The following is an 18321-nucleotide window of genomic DNA, read 5'->3' as shown; positions in this document are numbered from 1 at the left end:
TCAGATGGGGAGAGGGTTGGGAATAGCTGCTCCGGAGCAGGTGATGGTCATTGAGTAAATTCTATTTCCGGTCAGCTGTAAAATGACTGTAACCAGAGAAGGTTCTCTCAGTTTGGGAAAGGAGAAGAATGCGTTGGGCCAGCTTGGACTCTTGAGGGAGAAGTAGAGAACATTTGAAAGAGTTCTTAAAAATGGATCAGGTTTTGAAATATGTCTTTGTACAGAAAGAGGTTGAGTGAGGCACAGTCCAGAGAGAATGGGTCTGATGATGAGGGATTTTTCACGAAGAGATGATCTGAGTTTGAGCTTGGCACAGTATACCTCAGATGCAAGGTGGCATGGGGTGTGGACTAGACTGACAGGTTAGTTGGGACAGGAATGTTTCCTCCATCTGCGGTGGCAGGGTAAAAATGCAACAATCCTGAAGTGTTAGTAGTTGTGAGTTGAGGGTCTGACTAGCAGCTTGGGTAGCAGAGAGGAAGGCCACACCATAGAACCTATGGAGACAGATGAGGCAGAGGAAGGCAACAGGCTTTGGCTTGATTAGGGAGGAGTGGAGATCTCAGTCTTGTGTGGCACATGACAAGCATCCACCCCTAGGCATGTAACCGCTGGTGTGGAGGAGACGTAGCACTGGGAATAGCGTGCACTACCAGAGCAGAGGCCTGGCAGAGAGAGAGGAAGGTCTTTGCCAGGGGCCAGAAAGAACTCCAAAAGAAAGGGAGAGGAATTTCTCCATGAAGTAGAGAACATTCATGTTTGGGCAGTCAGAAGTTTCTTTGGAGGAAGCGACTGAGTATCAGATCTTGGGCTTGAGACTCTCGTTTAGTTAGGATTTAGTTTCTAAATTTTCTGAAGAATAGAATGTATTTGATGTTGAGCGATTTGTTCCCCAAAGTCATGTAATGTTGTTGGTGTCACAGGGTTTCATCTGAGGATCAGGCAAAGGTCTCCCGAAGGCTGAGAGGTCCGAGATCAAGTTGCTTTGGGCCAGTGGGTGGCTATCAGGTGGGGGGGGGGGGAGTCAGAAATCTCAAGACTAAATCCAAGAAGGAAGACTCAGCAGTTGGTGTGGCTATGGGAGTAGTTGGAGTGATTTGGAAGGGACTTCCTGGAGAGGGTTTTTGCTTTTGTTTTGATCTTTTGTCTTAGGAGTTCCTTCAGGGGAACCAGTCTTGAGGTTGTGAAGCAGATGTTTTAGAAGAAGAGCCAACAGGAATGGCTCTGCCTGTCTCCAGAGAAGCTAGTGAGTGAGTTCAACAGCAGGCAGGTGGGAGCCCAGAGGAGGAGGGTCCTAGGGTATTGATTTGTGGGCAGGGGTAAGGAAAAGAGGGGTCCTAAGGGTGGTAGTGAAAGAGTGTCCATCAGTTCCATCCAGCTTGGATTCTGTTCCCCACAGAGCTTGGTAAGCTGCCCTTTGTGTGAGGATGGGACTTTTCTATTTCCTGATAGGTACCACAGGTCAGCTTCCTTGTGCCTGGCATTCCCTCAGACATCTGCCACCTGCTGGGCGATTTGAGAAGTGAAGGCTGACTCTTGCAGTGGTCAGGGCAATGAGTAGCCCAGAGCTGGGGAATGATGAATTATAATAGGACCCTGGTACCTTCAGATGCCTTATCAGAGATGGCAGGAAATGCTTCTGTCCATCCAGTAAAGCTTCAATGGCTCTGCATACCGATTGCACTTACAGAGGGAGGTCTATAAATGTGAGGGGTATTTGCCAGTCCTGACATGGCCGGTTCTTCCTAACTGGTGTGAGAGCAGCGAGGAAGCCGTCACAACTGACCTCATGGTTCATTCAGTTCTAGACAGAACATTGCTGAATATGAGGAGAGAATCCATGAGAGAGAGGGTCCCAGAAAGGGCAGTGAATATCTTGATAGAGGGGTTCTTAATGGTTACCCCCCTGTCTGTAGGGAGTTATTGATGTCCTTACAGGTGTCTAGCTTCTTGTTAGGGGATGGCTATTTTCTTCAGGGAAACATCTGCAGTGTCTCCCACGTAGCTCCCAGAGATAGGAGAATCTGGTTTCCTGAACGTAGGATATTGTGAATGGGGTGCTGGTGACTGGCTATGGGGTTATGAAGTTTAGGGTATGAAGCCTTCTGGCCGCCTGGTCTGCCTTCTTGGATTCCAGGGACATGTGTCCTGGTGTCTCTGCAGTGGAGACCATTACACAGATAAGTAAGCAGACCACACAGGATGTAGGTTACACAGGATGTAGTGTGAAAGAGGAACGTTTAATAGGTGAACCTTGAAAAGAATGTAAATAAGACATGGTAGAGTTTGTATCAAGTCTTACTGGCCTTAATTGTCCTACAGTGGGGCTCAGGTATGGTAAAGCAGCGCCACCTTGTGGTGTGAGATACTGGACGTGTCCATGACTTGCACGGTGAACACAAATCGTTTCTCCGCAAGGGCTAATTTACTGTGACCATGTATGAGGAGGGTGGGTAACGCCTGGTAGGTCAGGTCTCTCTGCACTGAAGAGTTTTAGTGTTGTTCCATGGGGCAGCTGCTGTGGGAAGTCTGGAAGCAGTATGGGAGATTTGAGGGCAGCGGGAAGAGGGCTTATAGAGGAGAAGGCTTGGGTACTGTGTAATATGATTATCAGAAGAAGAGTAGGGGGTTCTGTGACTTAGCAAGTCCAAGACCTGACTAGCGCTCAGGAATTGAATAGATTGTCCCTGGCTCTGCTTAGTAGCTTCAATGTCTGGAAGGCTCCCTGTGGCTCACGCATGAAGGCCTCGGGCCCAGCCCAGGGTAGTGTTACCAAGAGTCTTGGATGAGCTAAGGCCTTAGTCTGGTTCTGTCTCTTATCCCAGCATTCCCTTTGCTAGGCAATTCTTCTCCTTTCTTGGGTACAAAGTAGAAAGGGTTTAAGATTGGGAAGGGGTGGAGGAGGAGCAGAAATGAGGGCTTTCTGAAGAGATCAAAAGGCCTGTTGTATATTTTCCAGGAGTTCCAATTCTAGACCTCTTAGAATGGTTTGGTGGTGAGTCCATATTGTGGAATTCAGATAACAAATAAGCCCGGCTGGTCCTAGGAAGACTCTAGGTTCCCGGTAGATGAAAGGCTTTCCGGGGTGTAAGTCCCTTTGTGGGGTGGTGATGGTCCTTCAAGCCGGCATTGGGAGAACCCCCAGACTTTTGTTGCTGGGAAGGCTGATTTAAGCCTTTGTGGGACAAAACCAATTGCCGCTCTTTGCTAAGTGAGCAGGTGAACGGAACAAGTGATATTGTTGAAGAGTTTATGTTCCTGGGCTACAGAGGAACAAGTTCTCTAAGTATTGGTTGGGACATAGTTAGGGTGAGTGGATTAGGTCCTTAGCAAGACCCTGCCCAAAGGTGGGGCCCTGTCTCAAAATCCCTGGGGACGGGCAGTCCAGGTGAGTTGCTGGGACTTGTGGGAGTGAAGATCCATTGTGCAAAGGCAGAAAGGGTTTGGGAGTCATTCGCTTAGATGAATAATAAAGAAGGCTTCTTGAAAACCTGGGACAGTGAAAATCTGAATCAGACGAATAGTGGTAAGAAGAGTATAAGCAGGTAGGGACCACTAAATGGACAGGAACTTGTTAATTAATCGAAGGACCTGAACCAGCCTGTAAATCTAATTCTGGGGACAGGTATAGGATTGGGGTGTTCTAGGGAGAGGCAGAATAAATAGGTCTAGTTTGGGAAACTTAATAGGAAGAAGTTTGAGTCTCTTAAGAGTTGCTAATGTGAGGGGATTCTGGGCCTTACAAGATAAATGAGAAGAGTCCTTTTGGGCTAATAGCTGCAGAAAGGAGTAGCCCTGTCTGGGAATTCTGTGTCCTGTATTCCAGGGGGAACTTGCTATCCCATGAAGGGTAACCAAGAGAAGGAAGAGCCAGGTATGAAAAACACTCAGAGATCAGAGATGCAGGGATGCCTAGTTCAGTCCTCATGTCCTTACCCAGAACAGTAGCTGGAAAGTTACCGATCACTAGAAAAGGGTGAATACAGATGTGCTCTCCCACAGCCCCTGCTCACAGTCTGAGGGCCTTAAGAAGTTGTCCTCCTATCCCAATTATATTGGTAGGGAATGAGGAGAAAAGTCCTGGAAATCTAGAAACAGCAGAATAAGTCACTCCAGTATCTGTAAGGTCTGGAAGCTGCCCTATAGACAGTTACCCATGGCTCTACCATGTTTTTTGTTTTGGTGGGTTGTGGGGCTTGAACTCTGGGCCTGAATATTGTCCCTCAGCTCTTCAGCTCAAAGTGAGCATTCTACCACTTGAGCCAAGTGCCACTTCTGGTTTTCTGGTAGTTTAGTGGAGATTAGAGTGTCACAGACTTTCCTGCCCTGGCTGGCTTTGAACCGGGATCCTCAGATCTCAGCCTCCTGAGTAGCTAGGATTATAGGCGTGAGCCACCGGCACCTAGCCGCTCCTTCATGTGTACAGTGAAGTCTGCAGTCTGGTCTGCATGGGGCCTGTCAGTCCAGAATCAGCAAGTCAGCCAGACATGCTCACCTCAACATACCATGTGACTCCTAGGGAAGCCGGTCCTCTCCTTAAGGAAGGGAAAGTGTCTCCTTCAGTTCCTCTTGTTGGCACTGGGAGGACAAGGGACTGGAGGTGGTTGCTGGAGGGACACTTCTTGCTCCGGTGGCCAGTTTGCTTGCAGTGGAAGCCAGTGCCACCATTAGGAGCCAGGATTTGCCAGATGGCCTGTGCAAGTCTGCCTCCCAGTCACGCGGCCAGGTGTGGAAGCCATTAGTGGATAGACCACTGTGGCCCTCTGTTTAGTTCTTCTGGCTCTGCTTTCCTTTGTTCCTCATTTCCATTACTAAAAGCTTATCTAGACACATCTACCAACTCTGAAATGGGAGTTCTGGGGCCATTTATCAAATGATAAATGTCAGGAGCCAAATACTGGGAGCTGACTGGGAGATGAAGTTCATGATGACAGTAAGATTTCTTTTGAATTCAAGGTGACTCGAGTAGTGGGGGTTACCAGATAGCAAGGCAAGGTTTTCATCTGAGCCAGGGGTTAATTTCTCTGACTTTATTGAAGTCAGCAGGCTCAATGCTGGTTCTTTTAACAGTCTCTGCAAGTCAGGGGAGCCTGTGATCGCAGGTTCATCTCCCAGAAGAGTCGGAGCCATCAGAGTACAGCTAATAGCCCCAATGTGGGTCTCTCTCAGTGAGGAAATCAGTTCCTGATCTATATTAGGGTGGTAATGGTGGTGTAGCCATCAGCGTATTCCCTAGCCTTGAATCTTATTAAGAGCTGCTCTAAATGTGAAATTCCACATTGAAACAAATACCGGAGAGGACACAAATGGCTCTCTGAGTCAAATCGTAAGAGTAAGACATTCAAAGTTCTTAGTACTTCAAGAGGAGTTACTTAGATTAGCTTCCATGTGGGAAAAGTTTGACACTGAAAAGGGAGCAAGAACTCTCATGGGTCCTTCTGCCCATGTCATTTCAGTAAGAGTTGAGGGAGGGGGGGGGGAGTCCTGGGTGGGGGGGGCACTGTAGACTGGCAGAGGTAGTTTTGGGTGACAGCAGCCAGAGAGGAAAAGATGGTAGGGATGGATGGAGTAAGACAAACAGATGCAGGATCGTGAGGTCTTTGTGTGTCCATAGGTTTGGAGGATGGGCTGGAAGAGGCGTGGTGGTCCTTTTCATGAAGGGAACAGAAGGAAAGGTAAACGGAAGACGAAGGAGATGACCTGGATGAATGTGACTGCGAGGCGAGGTCTGAGGGCCAGTAGCTAGAGGAGTCTCCGGATGGGAAAACACCAGGGCCACCCTTAGGGGTGGTTGAAGGAGCAGTAGGGGAGAAGGGGTGGGAAGGAGCATTTGACAGGTGTGGAGGTCTAATTGCTGGTACAGAGTCAGGAAGGCACAGAGTGTCAGGAACTACTCTTTTGCAGAGTTGTGGCAGCAAAGATTGCTGAAGGATAGTCCTGAAATGGAGAGCTATGTGTAGGCCAAACCTCTTGGTTGAATAGTTGGTACTCTTACCAAAGGACCTTGTATAGGAGATCAAAAGCTTTCCCTTTTGATCAGCCAAACCCATCTTCTTGTGTTTAAGGAGATACTCAAGAAGGAGACCTTTGCAGGTACCAATCAAGTGCAGCCAGGACAATAGCTAAGGATGAAGGGGGTGGGGGGGGATTAGCAGCCCAGAGTTCAGCGAGAAGGCAGCCCACCCCCTGCCTACCCCACTCAGAATGACTCGGGAGCTTCCAGGTTTCAGCTTCCCAAAAGCCAAAGGGAAACTTCTGAGTTGACTAAATGGAGGGCTTGTGAAGAGCCAGCTCATCCCACCTCAGTCCCCTGAGAGAGAGGGTACACAGTCAATAGCTGGGTTCGTAAATCAAGGGAACCACCATCATGTCCTGAAGAAATGTCTTCCCTTCAAGAAACCAAAATGAAATAAGACTTACCCAGTCACTGAGAGGTATGTCCTGAGATTGTGCACAGCTGAGCTGTGAAGGGTCTTCCTGAAAAAAAAAAAAAGGCACCAGAGATAGAGATATTAGGTCTGGAGGCTTCAGCCCATGTGCGGAAATTGAAAGAACCAGAAGCTACCTCCCCGAGGCTCAACACAGCCATCCCCACTGCTCAGGAGGCTGAGATCTGAAGGACTGAGGTTTGAAGCCATCCTGGGTAGCAAAATCAGACTCCATCGCTAATTAACCAGCAAAAAGCAAGACTAGCGGTGTACCTTGAATGGTAAGGTGCTAATCAAATGACTGTGAGGCCCTGCATTCAAGCCTAGTACCACAAACAGAGTGGCAAGCAAGAAAGAGGTTTGACCCCTTTCTTGGAAAGTGAATAGATGCAGCGTCAGCTCAGAAGGATCAGGGTCTAGTTTTGAGGGCTTTGTGTAAGGCAGAGGTTGTAGGGAGCTGGGTGGGGACTGGAATAGACCCCCTGCAGGTGGGGGGGGTGTATGTGTCTTGATTGGACCAGCACACTGACCAGGGTATGGTTTGTCTGGAGATAGGCTAGAGTTTCTGGGAGTTATTAAGCTGGGTCTGAAAAAGATAGGCAAGGTTAGATAGGAACCTGCACAAAATGGAGCCAGGCCTGTCTGTTGCCTTTACATACCGACGTGCTTGTCTCAGCAATCTCCAAAGGGCTGAAGGTGTCTTCTGGGGACGGGAATTATTTTCCCTGGTGCGATGCATTGGGGCTTTATTCCTGGTGGTGATGTGTGGGTTGTTCATCAGACATCAGATCGCCTACACTCCTGCCAACCGTGTCTCTAGAATGGAGGGCTGAGGGAGCAGTTTGTCCACTGGATGGGAGAATGTAGGAACAGCAGACAATCACAAGGAAGTCAGTACATGAACAAACGTGTTCTTTCCATCCTGGCTTCATTTTGTGATGTGAGGTACTAATCGTAGAGGTGTGGAAGAATTTCTCTTACACCATTTTAAAAAGGGGGTTAATTTAACTTCAGGGAGCAGGGAAATAGACAAAATCGTATTCCTACTTCAACTGGGCCTCAGCAAAGTTTGCCAGGATCTTTTCTCGTTTTGTCTTAAAGGAATGCTTATTTTAATGCAATACTTTATTTTTACATTTCATCTTATACACTTTTATATTTTATACATTCCTAAGTTGTTTTTGTGGCTGCTTATTTTTTGATGCTATATTTGAGCATATTTATTCTGAGTTGTAATCTCAGATTATTTTTTAAGTGTCAATATGTGAGCGTACGTCAATATCCTTATATTCTGGAAAATACCTGTATTTCTCACAGCTCAAGACACTAACTAAATGAGATGGAAATATGTCCTCTTCCATGTAATGGGAAATATTTGACCACAGGATTGCTCAGGGTCAATTTGAATTTTTCACATCTCTAGGGACTTCAGGATTGGAAGCAAAAAACACTGCCTTCTGATGGAGAATGTTTGGACACTCCTGTTTTCTCATTATTCTTCTATCCCTACTCTTTCCTACTTCTTTTAAGTAAGTGATGGGAAAAGTGAAAAAAAGCCTAGCAATGGGTATGTAGGCCATAGTATTCTGAACAGAATATAACATGTATGTGTGTGTGTGTGTTGTCAGGACCTATCTTTAGCAGTGATGTGGTTTTCTTCCCCATTATTCCAATGGATTGTAGTTTTCATGATGAGTACAATTTCTAAGACTGTTTCTCCTCTTTTGAGCAATTCTAGAAACACTGTGGATTTTTAAACATGGAGAGTGTCTCCATAGAAATGAAGGTAGCATTGTTTGATCGGTGGCAAAGTATTCCTGGAAAATGGATGAGGGAAAGCACATGGCCTAATGCTAGGGCAGAGGGAGAGAGACAAGAGACTATACAGAGCAGTTGATGGGAGAGCTGAGGACTGAGAGTCCCACACAGGCCAGACACATGTAGCATCCCTTCAGCGATCCGGATGCTGGAAGGGGGATCTGGAGGCAGGGACCTCCGTGGTTTAGAAGAATTGTGGCAGAACAAAATGACGAGTACTGTCCTGAAGCCAGAATTCTTGCGGTGGCAGTTTGGAAGTTGGCCGTGTCACATTACAAAGAATACAGCCCAGAATTGAGCCTGTAAGAATGGATGTCATGTTCCTGGTTTGGAAGGAAAGGACAGTATCACTGTCATTGGGCACAGCATCTCCTCCTGGACAGACAATCCAAAAACCTAAGCCTAGATCAAGGGAAGGAGAGCATCCCATAGTCCATGAGCTAGGTGACTTTTGGGGTCACTTTTGAAGCATCCTTCTAGTGCTTCAGAAAGTTAGTATAATATGCTTTGAATTCCCCAGCCTCCTTCCTCCCAGAATCTGTCTCCCTATGACCTTGCCGTCTATCTCTGGTGTTTTCCATGGCATGTGGCGTCTCTCTGGAGGAGGATTTCCCCGCAGGCCTGATAAACCCACAATGAAGAACTTCATAACGAAGAACTTTGTAATGAAGACCAGGGTACTTTGGTGTTGAGTCCATCTGAATAGCTAGATAGAAATTAGACATTCTAAAATGTTCTTACAAGTTCCTGTTTTCCTGCTACCTTTTATTCTTTGTATTTTTCTATGTCTTTCAGCTCAGGGTGTATTTTTATAAATAGCACTGCTAGATTCTGATTTTAAAACAGTCTAACAACATTTACTTAACTGGAGATTTCTTTCTCTTTATTTTCAGTCTGCATAGTTATACATCTCCACTATGTTATGTTGTGTCTTCCCCTTCCTAATTATTTTTAGATTTGCTCTCACTTTGGTGAAGTGTGGCAATGTCAATTCTTAAGTAGTATGAATAGCGAAGGATAGCAAAAGTATGTAGCCAACAGGCTGATAAAAGAAATCGGGATCTATTTTGTGAAGGAAGTCATCAGAAAAAAATAACAAAACTAGCTGGTATCAAAGCTTCCGTGGATGGACATCACAGGGCTGACTCTAGCTTTGCTTGCTTCCTTCCTGCCTCAATCCCACCTCTTACCTACTTCATAGCTCTGAATAGTTGTTTGAAGGTGGGCGGAAGCTGGACTGAAATATGGGCCAACAGGTACAGGCTTCCCGTATGACAGAACAGAAGAAAATTCCCATCTTCAATATTTCTTAAGTTCACATAAATGTGATAGTTTGACACTGGGTCTGGTCCTGTGCTAGCCACTAACGCTGAATGTTTAATTGCGTTTGCTCTGAGCAAGCTTTCCTGTCAGTCATCTCTCCTGGCTCTCAGGACAACATACTGCTTAGAAATGTCCGTTTATCCCAGGCCTCTGGGATGCTGACGCATTCTAGAGAAATGTAGAATCAGCTGCCTGTAATCCTCAGCATGTCCCTAGAAGAGGCTTTTTGACTAGCTCAACACTGCCCTCTGGTGTGTGAGGAAGGAAATTCCTTTGGAATAAAAGCATTTGTGCCCTTCATTTCTGGACCCTTTGACCTCACCCCCAAATGGCCGGAGTGTCTCTGAAGGTATTTCTGGAGGAGGTTACCGTTTGAATTGATCGACTGAGGAAGCAGTGTGTGGGGACCTGAAAACAAAAAGGCAGAAACATGGGGCACCAACTCTCCTTGGATTGGGGCATCTACCTTCTCCTGCCCTGAGACGTCGGTAGGATTGGGATTGAAAGGGGCCCCCGGCTTTCCCGCACTCCTAGTGTGTGGGGCAGATGGCCTGTCATAAGTGTGGGCTAATCTTTTTATAACCATCCATCCTTGTGTCCTGCAATGGTTTTGCTTTTCTGAAGACCTCTGGATACTACATAGCTATGATCTCCATGAGGTCTTGACCCACGTTTCAAGGGCTTGGCTATGAGCAGGAGAAACCACTCCTACCTGCTTAGGGTTGGTGGGGAAGAGTGTAAAACTCTGCGGTCCAGGGATCACTTTTTTTTTCTCTGATTTTATGTTATAGACAGGGACTCTTGCTTTTGCCCTGGCTAGTCTGGGGCTGTTAGTCTTCCTATGTCTGCCTCCTGGGCACCTGGGATTTAAGTGAGACTTGGCATGCATTGACCCTCCTGTGTTCTTGTTTCCTACGGAAATACCAACACGTGACTGGGCCATTCTACCTCAAGACCTGGAGTTGTCCTTGCTGACTCCTTCTGTCATTAGCTGGGCCCGTCCAGCCATTTCTACCTCTGCATTGTATCCCTAATTACCCCCACCCTATTTCAGACAGCCAGCGCCTTCTTCCAGGAGCACCATTAGGGTTTATTAGCTAGACTTTATACCTCTGCCTTGTCCTTATGTTAATGAGGTAGAACCAGAGAGAATGGGTTCTGGTTTATTTCATGTATTTGGTCATAGTATGCCTCTGCATACACTCCTCTGGAGATCTGCTAAACCCAGGATCACATCTAACTTCACGGGGCAGATTGAATCTCCCATGTGTTCCTTAAGGGAGTCACTGTCTGGACAAGCTCCTTCTCTAGCCTTCTTGTCTCCTTTGAAGAGTAGAGATGATAATAGTTGCTGTCGCATGAGCATGTTGCCAGGACAGCTAAATGAGTTAATGGAAAGCACTTAGGACCACAGTGAAAGGCAATATGGCTTGCTAAGTGTTGGGTGTTTGGTTTATGGTGTTACTTCTTTGCCAGAATGTACTCACAACCATCTTTGGCCCAATATCCTTTTTTCCCCCTTTTTTATGATAATAGGGCTCAATTTCAGACCCTTGTGCTTGCCCTGCTGGTGCTCTACTGCTCGAGCCATTTGGTGATTGCTGTGGAGATGGACTCTCAGACTTTTCTGCTGGCGCTGGCTTCAAACCACTGTCTTCCAGTTCTCAGCCTCCTGAGTGGCTGGGAGTACAGGCTGGAGTTACTGGTGTGCTGCTTTAGTTGTTTTTTTTTCTTGGCTCACTCCTGTTCAGCCTTGACTGCTCAGATCTCCACTCTGCTTCCAAGTTGCCTTGGTCTCCAGCTGTCTTGGTCTCGCCTGTATTTTTGGACTCGACTCATTGCTGCAAACTCCTCCAAGGGACAGATGTCATCTCTGAATTCCAGTTCCTAACACTTTTTGGATAGGATAGGAGGGGTCGTCTTGCTTCTCAGTCTTTGTAGGGGAACAGGAAAACAAAGCAATAACCATGTTACTTTTCTTGGATCTTTTGGCAAGCAGCTGTTCAGTTATTTTCCTTAGACATAGCTTAGATCTCTTAGACCTGTTTACTTCTATCTTGTTAGGCTGGGCAGGTGAAATATTGTGACAAGACTTGAGAATACAAGTGATTATGAACAACTTGACAGTGTCTTTTCTTGCTAACAGAAGCAGCTCTCTTTCTGTTGTTCACTGGCCTTGGATTAATGGATGGTGAAAAGTCAATCAACACTTCCTTTCAGTGCAGCATAGTTGCTAGGACTGGCCAGGGAGTCTAACGCTTTCTATAACAAAGAGTCTAGGGGAATGTTAATGATTCCGGTGGCATCAGCCTCTCTGGTTTCACTCCTACCCCAGTCCCCAGGGAGTGGATGGTCCACTCCTAGGGGAGTATGGCATTTGAGAATGGCATACCCAGGGCAATGGCTGTGTTTCAGGAATCAGAGGCTGTGTGGCTTTTACGGCAGGAAAAGCAATGATTTGAAAAGGTCTCTTTAACAGATGAAGAAATCTGGGCTCAAGCCAAGATAATGTCCCTAGCATCACTCAGCCCGTGAATATTAATCGTTGCCTTCCTTCAAGGCTGTTGGGAGGTGAAGACTGTGTAATGTACTGCAGCGCCTCATAGCTTGGGGGCACAGAGCAATACCTGGTGTATTTCTATACGCCTGCCCACCAGAAAAACTGGTGTGTGTGTGTGTGTACACCCACACATGGGCTCACATGAGTACTGGGACTTGAACTCAGGGCCTTGTGCCTTTCCCAGCTTTCTTGCTCAAGGCTGAGACTCTACCCCTTGAGCCACGCTTGTAGAGTGACTTTTTGTTGGTTGCCTAGACAGGGAGTCTCTCTCTTCTGCCCTGACTGGCTTTGAACCTTGATCCTCCATGTCTTGAACAGCCAAGATTACAGGCCTGAATGACTGGCACCAGGCAAAAGATTGGTCTTAAAATCTGAGAAACCATCAAGATATTTGAAGTATTTTCTCTAGGAAGCCTGTCATGTTCCTTATATTTTCATCCAGAAAAGAGATTTGCTGCCCCAAATGCACAAGAAAAAAGTTTGCTGCACTCTTCCACAGCTTTGTACCATTGCCGTGGTAGAAGTGGGGGTAGACAAGACCCTGCAGGCTGGACAAGTCCTGTGGAAGATTGTACTTGTCCTCTGGCTTTGTGCTTCGGTGTCAGGGTGCTCTATCAACATGCAACAGCTACACATGCCTTGTGACGTGGCCTACGCACTTCTCTCTAGTCTAGTGTGAGCGGTGAGGTTGACGCGCTGAATTCCCTGTCACTGCGCAGTAGATCCCAAATTCCAGAGTGGATAAAAAGATTGAGAAAGGCCAATAACACTTATCTCATAGGCCATTGGCTAGAAAGAGAGAGGCCAAATCCTAGTGGCTAGGAAGAAAATTAATAGCAAGACCAAAACTTTGGGGTTAGCCAGGGACAAGATCTCAGATTGGCGTGTGACAGCAGGTTGTGAGTCATCGGGGCTCATTTCTCCATCGCTGAGAAGCCAGTGAGCAGCTGTTTTGGTTTGGTCAAGCCTGTTAGGATTTAGGAGCAGAGTTCTGAAGTGCTTGAGGGCTGCCCTGAGCTGGCCAGCCACGTGCAAGCCTTCGCTTGGCAAGATGAAATTATGACAGAGATTATGGGGGAAGTGTCTCTGAGCTTTGGTTAAGGCTCTGTTCCAAGTAGGCAAGTGTTCCCTAGAGGCTAGGTGTTACTGACTCATTGTTTCTAGCCAACTGCAGGCCAGGACTTTAACATTGAAAAGGCTGCTGCCTTTCCTAACTCACGCAGAGCATTTCTGCAGGCTTTATCCAAGTCGTAGGCAGGTAGCACCAGCTCCGTTCCTCCAAACTCTGTCCCTACCCATGCTGTGTACAGCTGTGTGCAAAACTAAAGGTAGGAACTATTCAGGTAGCCAAGGAATAGCAGCAGTCAGACAGAATGCAGGCCTCGCAATTTGAACAATACGGTTTTCAGACAGGTGCGGGTGTTTGAATGTACACTGGACACTGCATGTTACAAAGGAGTTATTTTGTTAAATATTAATACTTGGAAAAACATTTTTATGTAAAAGTGCCTGTTTTTTTAAAGAGATGCCCACTGACTGGGTATAAAGTGACATGTTACTAATCTTAATGGAAAATGCTTTGGGTGGCAAGTTTATAAACCCATGTGAAACATTAGGAAGTCTACTCTAAGCAAATGTGTAATGTACACTTAGGTGTGCTTATACATATTCACAAAAGTAATAATATCTATAATTGTAACAACAGTAACCGTATCTGTAACAGTATCTGTAAACAGTGGTTTAATGACTTACCTTATTAATAGTCCCAAGAAGAAGAAAAGCCACATAGCTATCATATGTATAAAGGCATTTTTGAGGGGAAAAGGGGGAGAATATTCTCTGCAGAGAGTGCTTTGTTTTGTTAAAACTCATTCCTAGGCTTTCTAATATCCTCTCAGAACTTCCTTTGGTGAGCCATCTTTCCGGTATCAGACCCTTCCCTGCTGCCCCTTTGAGAGAAGCCAGTGCAGGTGTACCTAGCATGGTATACAGTGCACTCGCAAGTATCTTCCCCAGGGAACCCTAGAAATCCCTAACATATGATGACAAAGGAGGCCCCCAAAGAGGAACAACTGATAATAATTACTGAGCGAATAATTACTGAGTAAATAAATGAAGCCCTGCATCTGCCATCACCACTTTGCCATGATGATTGTTAGTTCTTGCAGATGGCAGATGTTATTGGACTCTCGGCTGACTGATCAATTTGGAGCCATTGTAGATGCTAAATGACCAAGCCACGGCTCAGTCCTCTATCCCTTGCCTGACCACAGATTCACAGGGTAAGTCTAGAGCTGGGTGATGAAAAGTTATAAAGAAAAAAAACAAATTTTAATGAGTTAGAAATGCCTAATGAGGTGTTGGAGAATGGTTTTATTTAGTATCATTCTCCAGTGTTGGGAGGATAATAGCTGCAAACCACTGATGTCTCCGTACTCATTCATCCTAGGCACGGGAACATACAGGAGAATTGATGAGCGGACCCCAGATCACAGAGGGACTCTGCATCTGAAAAATACAGGCTAACGAGATTCTGACATATAGCTGCACACAAAAATGAATTCAACGGTGTCAAGAACCTCGGATAGGCTTGCTCATCTGGCTTCCTCCTCTTACACACGTGATAATGATGAGCCAGAATGAGAAAGGGTCTTGAAGAAGTCAGACCACAAGGAAGCCCAGCATGGCAGGTAAACCTAAACAAAGACATAGGGCTGGGAAGGTGGCTCAGTGGTAGAGCACTTGCCTTGCATGCATGAGGCCCTGGGTTCGATTCCTCAGCACCACATAAGCAAAAAGAAAAAAAGCCAGAAGTGGTGCTGTGGCTCAAGTGGTAGAGCGCTAGCCTTGAGCTGAAGAGCTGAGGGACAGTGCCCAGGGCCAGAGTTCAGGCCCCACGACCTGACCCCCCCCCAAAAAAAACCCCAAAACAAACAAAGACATAATTGCTTCAAGCAGTTCCCTGTGGGCATGAAAGCAGGCTCTCTCATGAGCCCGAGGCATGATAGGGTTTAGCCAATTATGGTGGTGCAGAGGGGTTTTTTTTTTTTTTTGAAAAAAAATTTATTGTGAAAATACCTTACAGAGGAGTTATAATTAATGAGTGCATTTCTTATCAAGCATTGTTGTCTCCTCCTTTGTTTCCCCTTCCCATCCTTCCCATCCTCCACCCACCCCCCACTCAATCCTCCTCCCCCGCCACCAAAGTTGTAAAGTTCGTTTTCAACATAACGACTTGTACATCTCATTGTTGCAATGGGTCCACCTGTATCCCTATTTAAATGATTTGTTTTTCCCCTTCCCCTCCACAAATTATACCAACATGAAATACAGTGAAAGCAGGGGTTATACCATGGGGGAGGGACATACAAAGCAACAAAGAAATCATCTTATAAATGCATTAGAAACACATGCATGAAAGAAAAAAAATTTGAATACGTATCTTAGGGTTCATTTCCCTAACATCAACTTATCTGACCTTTTCTGCTTGACTCAGACATATACTAGATATTGCAAATAAGGGAAACCATGGGACCTATGTTTCTTTGGGCCTGGCTTACTTCACTTAATATAATTTTTTCCAAGCCTTTCCATTTCCTAACAAATGGGGCAATGTCATTCTTTCTGATGGAGGCACAGAATTCCACTGTGTATATATACCACATTTTCTTGATCCAGTCATCCATCTACTGAGGGGCATCTGGGTTGGTTCCATATCTTAGCTATAGTAAATAATGCTGCAGTAAACATAGCAGTGCTGGTAGCTTTAGTGTGGTCTTATTTGTGATCATTTGGGTAAATGCCCAAAAGTGGGATTGCTGGGTCATAGCGGCAGAGGTTTAAAATGGTTTTCTTCCAGTGGAACACTTGGCTGTGTGGGCCTGGGGCCCTTGTTCGCTCTTCTGAGCCTGTTCATCAAGCGAAGTCAACAGAGCCAGGGGTGGCAGCTGGCTGCTTTCTGCCACAAGGCTGGCCCTGGTGGAGGAAGTTTTCCTTCCTGACAAAAGAGGAAGCCCAGAGGGAAGTTACCGGCTCCTGTCCTGGGACCAGATGGGGCAGAAATAGGAGTGGGAACTCTTGGTGAGGCATAATGATGTTCCAAGAAGGCGTCGGAGAGGCCATCTTTACATCTGAGCTAAGAGCTTCCTGGCTGGCAAACCGCGATGGCTGAGATGCCCCCACCCCCGCCCCGCCCCCTTTGTGACGGGAGAAACAGCGCCTGGGAAATTCTGGCCAAAGCAGAACTCTTGGCTCTCTGCAGAGCCAACTGGCAACTTTGTACTATTTCTCTTAAGGAGCGTCCCAATTTCTTTGTGTAAATGTCTTGACCAAACGAGTGCTCTTCTTGGCTATGGTATTAGGTGAAAAAGGAAATGGCTCTGTAGAAGCTGGCAAACATCTGCTCTGGCCTTTTCTGCCATCATCTAATCTCCAAGCCCAATCGGAAGCCAGAGGGTAAAGCAGCCCAAAGACTCCAGTCCATCACTTTGAATTCAAAATCGTCATGGCTTTCTATAGCTTCCTCTTCAATATGTCCAGCAGAGTGGACATGCCATAGTGAGCTTTCCTTTAGAGTTGTCGTTGGATGTGCTAACTGGGCCAACCTACTCTTTCCTTCCATGGGAAAGGGGTGGACCTCAGTAGCTGGTGAGGTCAGAGGAAGAAAGGAGCATGCTCACTTCTCCCCTTCCAGAAGAACAAGAAAGCATCCATGTCCTCTGATGGTACTGTGGCCACCTGTAGTCAACACAGCAGGAAGTTCCTTTGAGACCATGGTTTAGACACACTGAACTAACTCTGATGAGGAAAATGATTATAATAATAGCCTTATTATAATGATCTCATTCAACCTCTACACCATTAGAATCATAAATGCTACAATTATAATGATCGAGTTTAATCCCTGTACTTTACAGGTTAAGATTTTATTTTGCTCTTAGGATAATTGCTCCATTAAAATATTAGATTAAGCTATTCATTATTTTGTTTTCTTCCAGAAAATCACAGTTCCCATTACATTTGAACATGCAAATACCTTCCCGCCTTAGAGCAACCTCACATGGTCTGATGGCAAATGTAATTGACGACAACTCTTCATTTTACTGGAGAAGTATTCAATGATAATTTCTTCTCATGGCTTCTTAGTGAATGAAGGCTGGAAAATGGGCTTTTTTCCCCTCCCTCTACATATAATACATAATCCTTTACAAAGAGAAGGATTTGTATAACACTGAGGCTGGAAGAAATGGAATGACCTATTCAATGATTTCTTAAAGAGGACGGATTAAATTGGTAGTTTCCCAAAGGGATTAATTACCTGGTTCTTCAAAACACTTGGAGACTAAGTTAAAAGCAGCAGCAGCTCTAACAGGTAAGATCACGGGAGGACTCCAGGGGCACCTGCGCAGCCCTGACACCTGCCCAGACTCTTTTGTAAAAGGATAGGAGCTGTTTAGAGACCCCGTGGGGGCCCACCCACACAATGGCTGCTTCCAGGAATTTGTTAGAAATTATTATTTAACCCTGTAAGTGATGAGATCCAGGTTTCAAATGACCTTGTTAAGAGCCACCGCCGCCGCTGGAAACCAGATCCTCAGGCCTGAGGCTGGGTGCTGGAGAGCTCCCCAGGAGGAGGGGTGCAGACGGCCCCGCCCTGTCTGTGTGGTTGGACTTGGTACAGTGGACTGCTCTGCAGTCTGATTACTGTCCACTCTGGTTTGAGGCCAAATCGAGGAAATCATGGCTGGTGTATTGGCTTCAGAGTTCAGGGTACAGAGACTTGATGTTAATTCATAGAACCAAGGAAGGCTGCCTAAAGAGTGAGCTTCAAAGGAATTTCCCCAACAGCACCTGTTGTTGTTGTTTTACAAGAGTACTAAGATCCTCCGTGTGGCCCTTGGAATAGCAGCCCAGCCCTGGTGTCTTCAGACATACTAAGATTCTCAGTCATCCGTGTCTACAAGGCAGGCCCTTCTCCAGCTCTGCTTGTTGTTCTATGGACGAGCCCCAGAGTAGCTTTGCACTCTACCTCAGCTACCCAGGCAAATGGCAATGGAAAGAACCACCGTGAGCGGGTGCTCGGCAGTTAGCTTTGTGCTGAACAAACTTTTAATCAAGACCCGCCACAGGGGCATCTTGGATCATTTCTTTTCAATCCTGATTTTCTCTCTAATGTGGAGTCCAGTTTATCAG

The 18321-nt window shown here is 46.2% G+C and overlaps 1 long non-coding RNA gene across 1 annotated transcript in view; it reads left to right on the top strand.

Annotated features, from left to right (window-relative positions):
• LOC138820770 (uncharacterized) overlaps nucleotides 1-14773 on the top strand; it is a 272489-nt gene extending 257716 nt beyond the window's left edge. The window contains exons 2-3 of the long non-coding RNA XR_011369978.1: nucleotides 14289-14411; nucleotides 14579-14773. This is a non-coding gene — a long non-coding RNA (uncharacterized lncRNA). The remainder of the gene's footprint in view (nucleotides 1-14288; nucleotides 14412-14578) is intronic.
• The last annotated feature ends 3548 nt before the right edge of the window (nucleotides 14774-18321 follow it).

This window comes from Dipodomys merriami, unplaced genomic scaffold, assembly GCF_024711535.1.
Source record: "Dipodomys merriami isolate MVZ:Mamm:240054 unplaced genomic scaffold, mDipMer1.0.p SCAF_9, whole genome shotgun sequence".
NCBI classification, from domain to species: domain Eukaryota; kingdom Metazoa; phylum Chordata; class Mammalia; order Rodentia; family Heteromyidae; genus Dipodomys; species Dipodomys merriami.
Note: the sequence above shows the minus strand (reverse complement) of the source record. Positions and strands in the feature narration are given on the sequence as shown.